This window comes from Fundulus heteroclitus, unplaced genomic scaffold (assembly GCF_011125445.2).
Source record: "Fundulus heteroclitus isolate FHET01 unplaced genomic scaffold, MU-UCD_Fhet_4.1 scaffold_301, whole genome shotgun sequence".
NCBI lineage: Eukaryota > Metazoa > Chordata > Actinopteri > Cyprinodontiformes > Fundulidae > Fundulus > Fundulus heteroclitus.
This window is the reverse complement of record NW_023396711.1, coordinates 114,006-126,833: the sequence shown is the minus strand read 5'-3', so window position 1 is coordinate 126,833 and position 12,828 is coordinate 114,006.

The following is a 12,828-nucleotide window of genomic DNA, read 5'->3' as shown; positions in this document are numbered from 1 at the left end:
TCACTAACGCACACACATTCATACACCAATACGCAGCTCAGTAGGCAACTTGGGGTTAAGTGCCTTGCCCAGGGGGCACATCGGCATGTGGTAAGGAGAAGCTGGAATTAAATCCACAACCTTCTGATTGCGCCTGCTGTCTCCCGATCTACGAACAAAGTAAGCCCAAAAGTAAACCCACTCCAGCCAATCGCCGCGCGCCCTCAGGCGGCGCTCGGCCAATCACCTGCCCAGCTGTCGCCTTCCAGCACCCGGAAGCGCTCGGAGGAAGACGTTCGGACGTCATCGTTTCGTTGACAACTTTTTTTTTTTTTTTAATTGATAATAAAGGGGTTTACAAACAAGCAAAATTAACAATACAAATGAGTAATAAAACAGACAAGACAGTAATGCCAGGGTGTTACATATCAAGCACAAACAAATCGAAAAGCCAATAAATAAATGAAAAATTAACTCAGAAAGATATTAAAGTAAGAGCACAAATCCATTGTCTTAATGGCTTTTCTATTTTTTGAATATTCGAGAGATCTAATATATTGTTTGAATTCCTCTCTAAAGGCTGCAAAGCGAGGTTTCTGATTTGAAAATTTAGATTTATGTATATGATATTTGGCAACGAATAAAATTAGATTGATAATATAAAAATGTTTAGTTTTATTAGTGGGATAAGAGAAGAATCCAAACAACACATTTATATAGTTAAGAGAAAAGCCATCAAGAATTGTTTGGGAAATAAATGTACAAATATCTTGCCAGAAAATATATGAGAAATTACATGACCAGAATAAATGACAGAGATCTTCTTCATGGAGTTGGCAGAATGAACAGTTTGTGTCAATGTCTTTTTTGTAACGTTGCAGGAAAAATTTACAGGGATAAAAACGATGGATCATCTTAAAAGATACTTCTTTGATCTTATTAATAATCAAATATTTAGATGGAAGACACCAGATTTTTCCCCAGTCCAGGTTGGAGGCAAAGTTATTCCAATACGAAATAGCATTTGGAGCAGAGACAATGTCCTTCTGGAATAAGGCACGTATATCACGGTTGTTCTTTTGTTTTATAGTAGAAAAACAGATTTGACCAACATTAGTGTTAGCAGGGTCCAGATCCGGTGGAGACAGAACAGAAGTTCTAGAAGATTTATAAAGCATTATGACACCAGACGGGATGGCATCAAAAACAAGTGCATATTCTTTAGGAGGTATGGGGAGACCAAACTTTTCTAGAAGCTCAGAATATGACATTAAGACTCCATCAGGACTGAAAAGCTGCTGAACTAAAATGATTCCATGTTCAAACCAATTTTCCAAGAACAAAGATTTATGTTTGTACAGAATGTCTCCATTGTTCCAAATATGATAGCGATGGGGCGAAAAATTGTGTTTGTAAATTAGAGACCAGGAAAGAAGCATTTGTTTGTGGAAATTAGATAACTTTATAGGGAGTTTTTCAATGTTGTAGTTGCAAAGAAGAATAAATTTAAGGCCACCAAGTTTTGAGAATAAATAGTTTGGTATAAAATTCCAGATTGAGGATGAATTTTTAAGAAACTGTTTAATCCAATTTATTTTGAATGTATTGTTTAAGGTCGAAAAATCAAGAAAATTGAGGCCACCAAGTTCCAATGAGTTCATTAAAACTGATTTCCTGATATAATGAATTCTATTTTTCCATACAAATCTGTAAAGCATTTTATCAATGATGTCAGATGTTTGTTTATTTACAGAAAGAGACAAAGCTGGATAAGTTAAACGGGAGATACCTTCTGCTTTTGCTAATAAAATTCTTCCTTGAATTGATAAATCTCTTTGGAGCCAAGAATTGAGTTTCTTTTGCACATTTTCTATAATAGGGTTAAAATTCAGAGCATTTCTAGAGATTTGATCTTTGTTGATCTTTATGCCGAGATAGGTGACATAGTCTTTTACAGGAATATTATAGATGGAGGATGTGTTACAATTTTTAAGGGCTAAAAGTTCACATTTACCAATGTTAAGGTAGAGTCCAGACGCTCTAGAAAATTTCTCAACTGTATTAATTGCTAAAGAAACCTGAGAAGCATCTTTTAAGAATAAAGTGGTATCGTCAGCTAATTGACTAATTATAATCTCTTTTTCAGCAATAGTTAGGCCATCAACTCCTGGAGATTTATTGAGTTTTAGGTGCTTGATGGCAGACAGGACTTCAGCAGGAGAAAGGGGACTATCACATATATCTCTTTGGTCATCATTAATTGATTTAGTTTCAGTAAGATATGTAAAGAAAGTTTCAGATTCAGATTTATTGTATTGTGATTCATACAACTCACTGTAAAAAGTGGAGCAATACTTTGCTATTGTTTTGGGATCATCAGTGATAAAGTTGTTAATGTTAAGTTTTTGAATTGAGTTGAATTGACCACGGGTTTTTTCTAATTGAAAGAAATATGCAGTGTTTTGTTCCCCTTTCTCCAGCCATTTTCCCCTCGATCTCACAAAGGCCCCCTCTGCTTTCCTTCTGTATATTTCATTTAACTTGTTCTGTTGAATGGTTAAATCCTTTAAATCATTTTCAGATAAATTTTCAGGTAAGATTTGAGTAATTGCGGTTATTCTGGATATTACATTTGTTTCTTCATCTTTCCTGGATTTAGATAGAGAAGCACCAAATTCTCTGAAATATTGTGAAACCTCAAATTTAAGGAGTTCCCAATTTCTAGTGAAATTGTTATCAATTAAGGCTTTTTTCCAGAAATGGTTTATTAATGAATTTACTTTATCAATTATTAATTCATTTGTTAAGATAGAATTGTTAAGTTTCCAATAAGAACTTTTGAATGTGGGAGAAATGTGAGGACTGAGTGAGGCAATCAATGATATTGCTTTATGATCGGTTAAAGGTGTTATTAATATTCTAGGATTAACGTTATTCTTATCCAAGTAATCAGAAACTAACCAGTAATCTATGCGAGACATTAACGTGCAATTCTTATTAGACCAGGTATAATCTCTAGAACTTGGATTTTTGACTCTCCATATATCTATGAGATTAAATTTTTTTATAAAGGAGGACAAGTTAACAGAAGAAGTATTATTAACATTCGGAGGCCATCGGTCTAAGGAGCTATTCAAAGCAATGTTGAAATCCCCTCCCATTAAAATCAGAGCATTTGGGTATTTTGATAACCAGTGTAGAAAACTAGATTCTAATCCATCAAGTAAGAAATCATTTTCAGGTTTTGAATTATATCCATATATATTGGCAAGAAGGATAATGTTGTTGTTGACATTCAGGATTAATATTATATAGTGGCCATTAGGATCACTTTCTGAGTGTAGAACAGAACCATTAAATTTGTTTTTTAAAATAGTGACCCCTGCTGACCTTTCTGAGCCATGAGAAAACCATAAATCATTTCCCCATTGAGTTTTCCAAAAGGATGCATAATTTCTTACACTATGTGATTCTTGAAAAAAACAAAAATCAGACTTTTGTTGTTTTGCAAATAAAAATAAAGCTTTTCTTTTAACGTTTTCTCTTAAACCCCTGGCATTTAATGAGAAGATTGAAAGGGACAATATAGGAGAAGTGAACACAGAAAACAATCTTCAGATCCCGAATGGTGGGATTTAAACCATGAACTGATTGGAGCTGAAGTGACTCAGCATGTCAAAACATCTAGGAGAAGCCTGCAGTTTGGAACACTATGGCTGCATTAATAACTAGAAAGGACAAACTCAAATTGATGTAAAGGTGCTGAAACGCTGAGGCACCTAACACTTAAATACATTCAGCAGAGCACAGTCAACCAGAATTCAATAACAAACATATAGCCCATTCTTAAACCGTGGAGTGAATTAAGATGATGCAAATGAATAGATAAACTGCTTCCAAGGATTAGAAAATAGAAAGGAAGCCAAATATTAATGTGTAGGTTGTGTAGGTGACCATCTGAGCAGAACCTGAGATCTTACTTATGAAGGGCTTGTAGTGTCCATTAGGACAGGACTGAATTTCTGTCCAGTTGAGGGTAGCGGTGACTTGACTTCTTTTCCTTCAATGATCACTCGGACTCCAGCAAAGTGGGCCTTTTTTCCTTCCTTCCTGGCTGCCTCAATTAATGGCCACAGATTTTCACGCAGAGCTTTGTCAGCTGTGGTGAGATCCTCTGTAAATCTCAGCCTGTTTTCCTTCAGATAGCTGCTGGTTTTAGCCATTTTCCACACCAGGTCGCGGGATGTTCTGTTGGTGAATCGGATCATAGTGGTTCTCGGCGCCCTCTGCTGATCGTTGAAACGACCCAGACGATGAGCGATATCAATATGTTCTTTTATCTTTACCTGGTTCTCTCCAACAACGGCACAGCAGATGTCGCTAACTTTGGCTCTGATGTTCTCATGTTTATCCTCTGGGATTCCGTGTAGCCTTAAATTCCATCTACGCTGATATCGCTCCGTTTCATTTATTCTCATTTCTACTTCAGATAGTTTCTGTACAGTGTTCTTGGATATGGAGCTCATAGTTTTCATGTCAGACTTCAACGTTTCGACTTCCGTAAATATGAAGTCAATTGACTTCTTCAGAGCATCGATGCTAACGGTGTTAAGGGTGACCATATTTTCTAGCTTATCAGAGCAATCATTGATTATCTTAACAATGTTGTCTTGCAGTTGACAGAGCGACAAGTCACCTTTTAGCTTCTTTTCCTCTGGTTTAGCAGGGGTATCTGGGTCAGAATCCGGTAGAGGAGATAGATCAGGGCTCTGTCTGTCCAGGGAACCTATATAGTTGTGATCAGAGGCAGAGACACCTGCAGCTGGATCCGATGGAGAGAAAATTTTGGGACCACTGGTTGCAGCCGATGATATCGTGTCTTTGTGCAAGACTGTAGTTGTAGTTTTAGTTTTCCCCTTCTCTTTCCTTTTAAAGCCGTGCTCCAACCGTTGCATCACAGTATCGATAGGTTCTGGAAGATAACCGTTGAATTCAGAAGTTAGCTTGTTAGCTGCTAGCTCGACGACGTGCTTGAACGCAGTCTTAACAAAAATGACACTCTTGATCAGGTTGAGTAGAGCAGAAAATAGAAGTTAGGAGTTATAAACATTCCTGGCTCAAAAAGAGAGCATAATGTTAGCAAGGAGGAGTGAAGATTGAAATCTGCGTCTCAGCTATATCACCATAGCTCTCAACTCTCACGCATTCACCGTGTGACACACGCATTTCACTAACTTCACACGCTCACACGCAACACAAGACATTTCACACGCAAACATGGAATTTCTCACGCATAAAAATCACAAAGCCCATCTGGGCTGCGGACGACAAAACTCCGCCTTCTGCTGAGCTGTTTCAGCTTCTTTCACAGCTTGTGGCCATCAGTAATTCCTGCTGCATATCGTGTTAACAGAGCAGCAGGAAGAGTGATCAGAGTAATTAATAATTTTAGTCTTAACAGTGGTGAAAGTGAGCCGGTAAGGTCCTGTACCACGTACACAGGAGGGGAGGGGGGCGGGGGGAGAGCTGCTGCCAGATGACCGGTTCATTCAGAACCAGTGATGGCTGCACGCTGGATCATAAAACAGTTCTGCTAACCAGATGCAGTTTAAAACGCCACTTGGTCAGTTTATAAGTTTCGTTTTTATTAATTCTGCATTTTTTAACTACATGCACCGTATTTCTGTGCCTCCGCGCTTGCTCCTCTCCCTCCTCTCCTTTCCCTCGGAGCAGGTGCTTTCTGGGCGCCCAGAGCGCACTGACGAGAGCAATAGAGATTTGTCTGGCCAGCGCGGCGACTGACTGAGAAACCTGTCGCTGTGAAAGGTGATGAGAATGTTATAAACTGTAACAGTCTAGAAGTGCATTGAGCTGAAAAGAGGGAGACATCAGCAGCTGGATCGTGCGTAAAGACGCAGCGGGAACCTCTGTGTGCTTCAGTGTTGCTGCTAAAGGGGAAATTGTTGACCATAAAGACTTGATGAAACTCAGCCTGATTCACCAATCAGGTTATAGATTTACAATGATAAACAACCCATAGATGAATGTGTAACAGTATAATAATTCGGTCAATAATTAACATCTACTTAATTTTATTCAGTATTATTTGAACAATTGTGTATTATTTATGTTTTAATCCATTAACTGAACAATAAAGTATTAATATGTCTCTTTCTCTTTTTAACACAAGTAATACATGTCTAGTTCAATGTCTGGTGGGATAAAAATGAGATGGAGTTGACTCCACCGGCTCTTCCAGGGTCCGGTTAGCCCCGCCCCCAAACAAGCCCCGCCCCCAAATTAGCATAATCTCACTCCTAACTTTTGATAAAAGTTGAGAGGTCTGTATATCACACAGCGATTGGTCCGGCCACCATCTTGAATCCGGACCAACCTACGTTCCGTTTCGTTGACAACTGTCTGTCTGGACCACAGACATGTTGACGTAGACGCCGCGTCCTCGGGTGAGAGGCGTGCCGACAGAGCGGCCATCTTAGGTCAGACCTAGCTGCGCTCAGAGAGAATACACGTCAATTCAGAAAAATGTACTTTATTCAGACACTCTGAATCCGGTGAATTCTCACCCGATTTCCAGATAAATCAACTGACTGAAAACGTCACCCCTTTAGGGGCTACATGGGACCAATTGATTTAATTAAATTATTGTCTAACTTAATATATAATTTCGATTTTGTATTGAAAGTTAGCAAACTTCCAGAGCAACGTCCCAGGAAGCCCGACTTTTACTCCGTTTATGGGTGCGCAAATAAAAGGACACTAGGAACCAGATCCTGGGGAATTACCTTCCATAAGTAAGATTTTATGATAGATAATCCTCATGCTTTACAGTCACAGTTTATCCGGCATAAACACAATATGTGCTAATAGGTAGCAGGGATGGAAGTAGAGAAGAGTACATTAAACACCAAAAACTAACAAAATGGTCCTAAATTACTGGATAGACATGATTTGTGGTGGGGGGAGGGGGGGGGGGGATATTATAAAGTTTTTGCTATGATTTTGTAATGTATTTGATTCTTAGATGCGTTAGGTTTTTTGTTGATTTTTCCCCCCCAGATTGCGGTTTGTATTATATCAATTTTAAATGCTGTTATGAGCACCTCTGCTCTCACTTGTCTGTATATAGTTTTGCTCCTATGTAGATCAGTGCTGTTGTCTGTAGATCTGTGTCTGTGTATATAGCCTATACATACAGTATATATATATATATATATATATATATATATATATATATATATATATATATATATATATATATATATATATATATATATAGGAAGAAAGAGAGAGAGATGTATGTGTGTATAAATTGTGTGTATATTAGATTAATATATAACTGCAAAATATGTAAGTGCATGTACATTTTTCATCCAGTTTGACTTCAATTTAAATAGTTTTGGTTCTGAATAAATATATGTAATCTGTCTGAAAGGTCACGAGCATTGTGAACATATGATTAAAATGAGATCTGAGCTGTCTCCTATTCATTTAGACAGCAGATGTCTGATCTGTGGTCTGACCCAAGATGGCCGACCTGTAGGCACGTCGGCCCAGCGGCCGGCAGCGTACAATGGGGCGTCTACGTATATTATGTCTATGGTCTGGACTACCTTGCTGAGCGGTAAGTTTGAAATATATACTGAACATTCTCTCTTTGTTTATTACAAATACCGAGCATGCTGCAAAGACGGCAGATTGATATGAATAAATGTGATGAAGTTTGTATCTTCATCAAACTTATCGCGCTGTGCTGCTGCTGTAATAATTCATTCATAAAATGACATTTTATGAATGACCCTGCGTCTGTGTCTGCAGTGTTTTCTTCTAGTTGTAATACTTTCATTCTTGGTTCAATTTAAAACTTTAAAGCAGTAGGAAGTACAGATAGCTGTGTCAAAGTGTAGCCATGTAGTTTCATCACTTTCTACTTCCACTTTTTACTTTGCTACTTTCCACCACTATGGAGTGATGTCTGAATCCTTCCTTAGTTCACATTCTAATAATCTGGATTCTTTTACAGGGAGCTTCTGGGAAGGAGAACCTTTACAGTCAGTCTGCTCGGTCGCTGACTGTCATGGACAAACCAGTGGAAGAGGATGGGCTGGTGGAGCTGATGATGATGAAGGCTTTGTGGAGGAGGAAGCCGAGGACCTGAGCGTGGCCGTCCTCTATGATCCAGAACACAGCAGCGTCCAGCAGGCCTTCAGCCCCTCTTCCTCTGCACCATCCACATCCAGCCAAGGATCTCTACATCAGCACCTCAGCCACAGTCCTCTGCCTCCTCCTGTGCCGTCTCCCCTGCAGCGCTGTGTCCAGCCAAGTGGAGCCTCTGGTCCTGCAGCATCAGCTGGGTCCAGCGCAGACAAGGCCCCTGTGAGTAGACGACACGTTAGCTTCAGTGCAACATCACAGAGATTTTACATACTGTAATGTATTTTGTATTTTAATACTTCCATGCAGGCTGCAGTCCTCGGACCTGACGGCATCCCAGGCTGGGACAAGGTGCAGGATTTGGCCGAGTACCTGGTGTCCCTGCGTCAGGCGCTGGGCCGGATTTTAGCAGGGGCTTACCGGGGCCCCGGCATTTCGGGGGCCCCGAAGGATGTTTTCTATTTTTGTGAATGGATAGTGCCCGCCGGCGGGCGGGGTTTGCGCACTGCCGGCCGGCACCGCAGCGGCGCTTGGCTGCGAGGGCCGATCGACGCCACTTGCGGCTTTAACATCCTTCATATGCGGCCTATCAGCGTACCTGTTGCACGTTCCATAACAAATATGTTTAAAAACCATGGTTAGGAGACGTCTTAGACTTAGAAAAGGCAGTAGTTTTACTGAGTAAAACCAAGGGTAACGTATAGCGAAAGAGTGGAGGAAAACGCATATTTGCCCTACCTGTACCACGTGATATGACGTCACGTTCTAAAAATAACTCGCTCGCGGAACGCCATTTGTTCTGGCAAACGTCCATCTTGAATGCTTGCTTGTTATTGGTCCACTTTTGACGCATCTTACGCATTGGGGAGGAGGAGCGTCAAGGGAAACCTCCAGCAAAAAAATCCAGAAAAGTGGGCAACTTTTCAAATTTCATATCAGACTAAGGCTTAAATGTCTGATAACCCTTTCACTCATCACTGAAAGGGCTTGGTGTTACTGGTTAGGGCAGTGGTGTCCAAACTTTTTGACATGAGGGTTAATATTATGTTAAAACAACTTTGGGGCTGTAAAATAATTTTGAAAACAAACTTGGTCTTTTTTAAAGTTTATCTGCTAAATTAAAGTAAAAATTTAAATGAATGTAGATACAAAACAAAGATTGTGCATGTCTGCATTATAAGACAGGCTCAAAGTTTCAAACTTTTCAGGGTTGAGTATTGTTTTCTTATTTGGTTTGCGTTTGAGTAAATGTAGGTTGTGTTTGTGGTTCGAGTTCCTACAAAGAAGTTGAATGCAAAAGTGTCATTAATAAATGGAAATCTGTATTTTGTTCTTCATATTTTTCAAGATGTTCTCTGTAAAAACCTTGGTCTAGAAGATGAAAATTGTTCATTTGCACCCACCTCTGCTTTTATTGAGAACCGGGGGCTATATATATATATATATATATATATATATATATATATATATATATATATATATATATATATATATATATAGACTCTAGCCCAGGGGCCCCCATCCTCCTAAATCCAGCCCTGGTCAGGCGCTCTACCTGGACGAGCAGCAGGTCACAGAAGTCATCCGCCTGTGGACCGCTCTGCCTGAAGGGGACAAGAGGAGGATCCATTACCAACCCAGGCACCAACCCAAGCTGGCACACAGCCGCTTTAAGGCCCCCAAGAATACGGGTGTCACCCCGGGTGTGGACAGTGTCGAGAGGTGCCTGATTGGTCATCCAGGGGGTCCGGCTCAGTGGCCCAGCACCAGTCGTCTAGTTGAGGCTTTGTGCATTAAATTGTGTTCACTGCACAAGTCTCCAACTAAAAAGGATGGAGTTCGGCTTCCTCCGTGGACCAAAGTTCTCACCGACTACCACCACATCCGAGACCTGGTGCTGGACTGCCACCCCCTGATGGAGGCCACCTCTCCTCAGCTTTTTGTCCTGAATCAGAGAACTCTGACACAGTGGTAAGCACAATGTTTATTTTTTTACTTGGACATTTGAAATAAAAGTATTGCAGTTAATTGTAATGGTGACAATTTTCTAATTGCAGGTTTAATCGAAGGGAGAGCACGCAGGAGATTTGTGTCCTCACCCAGTGCCTTGCTGCAGAGGACCACATCGCTGTGGCCAGCTCACAGCTGCCTCCTCCGCGGGAGATGCTGGACGAAGCGCCATCTCCCTCAGGGCTCCAGCATGAGTTTGCACTCCCACCGAACAGAGCAGGGCAGGCTCCTAAGCTGCGGCCAGGCAGCTTATATACCGGCAAAATCAATAACATGTAAATAACTGTATATATATATATATATATATATATATATATATATATATATGTGTGTGTGTGTGTGTGTGTGTGTGTGTGTGTGTGTAAGTATATATGCAAGTTACCTTATAAGCTACCTTTTATATTTTTGTATTCCACTGTTTTTTTTAATTTATATTACTGAATACTGTTATTGTATTTTCTCTATATTATAATACTATTTATATTGTTTATAAATGGAAGTGTGTTGTGTCTTGCACTTTGTTTTGTGAATAAATGCTGTTCACAGATTCTGATTAGTTGTGTTGCTTTTAATTGCCTTTCACTGTGGTGTGAAATGTTTCTGCCGGAGCTGCTCATCACAGCAACTTTGATGTCCCCTGGGTAATTTGCTGCAATTTCCCCTGCTGCAATTTAAATATCAAAAGCTAATATAAATGCAGTTACACTACTACTGAGAGGTACTGGGCTTAAACAGTCAAAACAAGTTTACATTATTATATAGATGTTTATTGTCAAACAAAAATGGCTCTTTATTAAATTATTTTGATTTTATTTACATATACCTCTATTTATATTATTACCCATCTAAAAAGGGGCTTTTGGCGTCATTTGAGCTTAACAGCCCTTGGCTAAGCAACCTAAAAACCATGACACACTTCATTTTTAAGCAATTGTAAATAACAAGGTGTCTTCTTCCTCTTCTGCTTCAAATATTTTATCCTCCTCACCCTCTTCCTTCATTGAAAACCCTCCCTCTCTGCCATTGTGGTGTTGTTTTGCTGTTAAATTTAAACAGCGTCAGTGCAGGTTTGACATATGCTGTACTGGGCACGACTTTCTAGGAAATTAGAAGCCACATTTCTCCTAAAGTATAAATTGTCAGAGACAAAACAAACTTTGTTCTTTCCACCTCAAGAACAAATTTGATCCTTGCAGCCTTGGAAAACGTCCTTGCTTAGTAAAATATGTCTTCCTTTTGTAATGTATTTTTGAGTAACCCTGTCTCAGTTCTTTAGTTTTTAACTGTTTCTCTTCTGGTTGAAGTGCTTGATGGGGCTGGTGCGTTCATTAATGCTGTATACTTTTTAGTTCCCAATAAAGTAAGTTTGGACCAGTGTGTTTTTGTTTCTTTGTATTTCTGCCCTTTCCACCCTCTAGCTTGTGGCTAAAGGCTGCTCATAATGAGTTATGTGCTCAAGCTTTCCTTCTGTTAAAAGAAAGGTGTCTCTCTGCTGTGGCTATGTGCTCATCCCTGAAGAATAACTGCAGTAAATCATTGCGTTAGATCACTGGGATTATATAATATACTGAATTTAACAGTACTGTAACTTGTAGTCCAGTGGAATAATACAAAAAAATAGAAGAGACTATAATATTTTCGTTTACTAATTTTTAAATGTGCACTTTTAACTTATTACATATTGCTATTAAGTTCAAATTAAACAGAAATATATAATGAAATTTAAACCTTAAAATTTAGTAAATATCTTGTCAAACATAAAAAAAATAGCACCAACAAAACAGTGACTTAATTTTTTTTAATATCACAACTGCTAAATGTTGCAGCAACAATGAAAGAGGAAATCAAAATGTGTTTAACAATGATATAAAAAAGGTGGTCGAATATCACGCTGCATTATGCAAAAGTTTTACATGCACTGATGAAAATTCACTGACAAAAGATGATAAAGCTGGGTAGCTGGCCTTATTTTTTTAAATTTTCAGATCATAAATTACCATTTGGGAGCACTGATAGACTGTCTAAAAAGAATTGAACTTTCTGCCCAAGATGGCCAGGGTATATAAAAAAAAAGTCAGCAATGTCCTCAAAAGGTAACTTACGGTCTTCAGGAAGGAGCAAACTGTAAATATTCTATCCTCTATCCCAGTGCACATACACAAAACGTAAGAGACATAAGAGACACATGCATTTCATAAATGTTACAGAACTCTGTTTCCCATAGCGAGGATTTTTTAAATTTAGAGTTGAACTAACCCCTCTAAAAATGTTTAGATATGCCAACATATATGAAAAGCCACTCAAAAAACAGTGTAACAGCATGCTTAAAATCAAAACATCAAAATGACCTGTAACAGAAATAAACCGTCAAACTCAAACCCAACCAAGAACAAAGAGCAAAGAAATTTTTGACAAGAGAAAGCTATTTCCTGTACTTAACTTCCAGGATTAACAAAAATATCTTTTTAAGCTTCACTTAGCAATAAAGTTAGTGATGTGAAAATAAGGCAAGGCAAATTTATTTGTATAGTACAATTCAGTACAGAGACAATGCAAAGTGCTTTACAGGATTATAATATAGGAAAATAAAACAGAATAAAGGCAAGTTGGAATAAGATGTAGAAACAAAATAAAACACAGGAAAATAGAAACTAAAAGCAAACATTA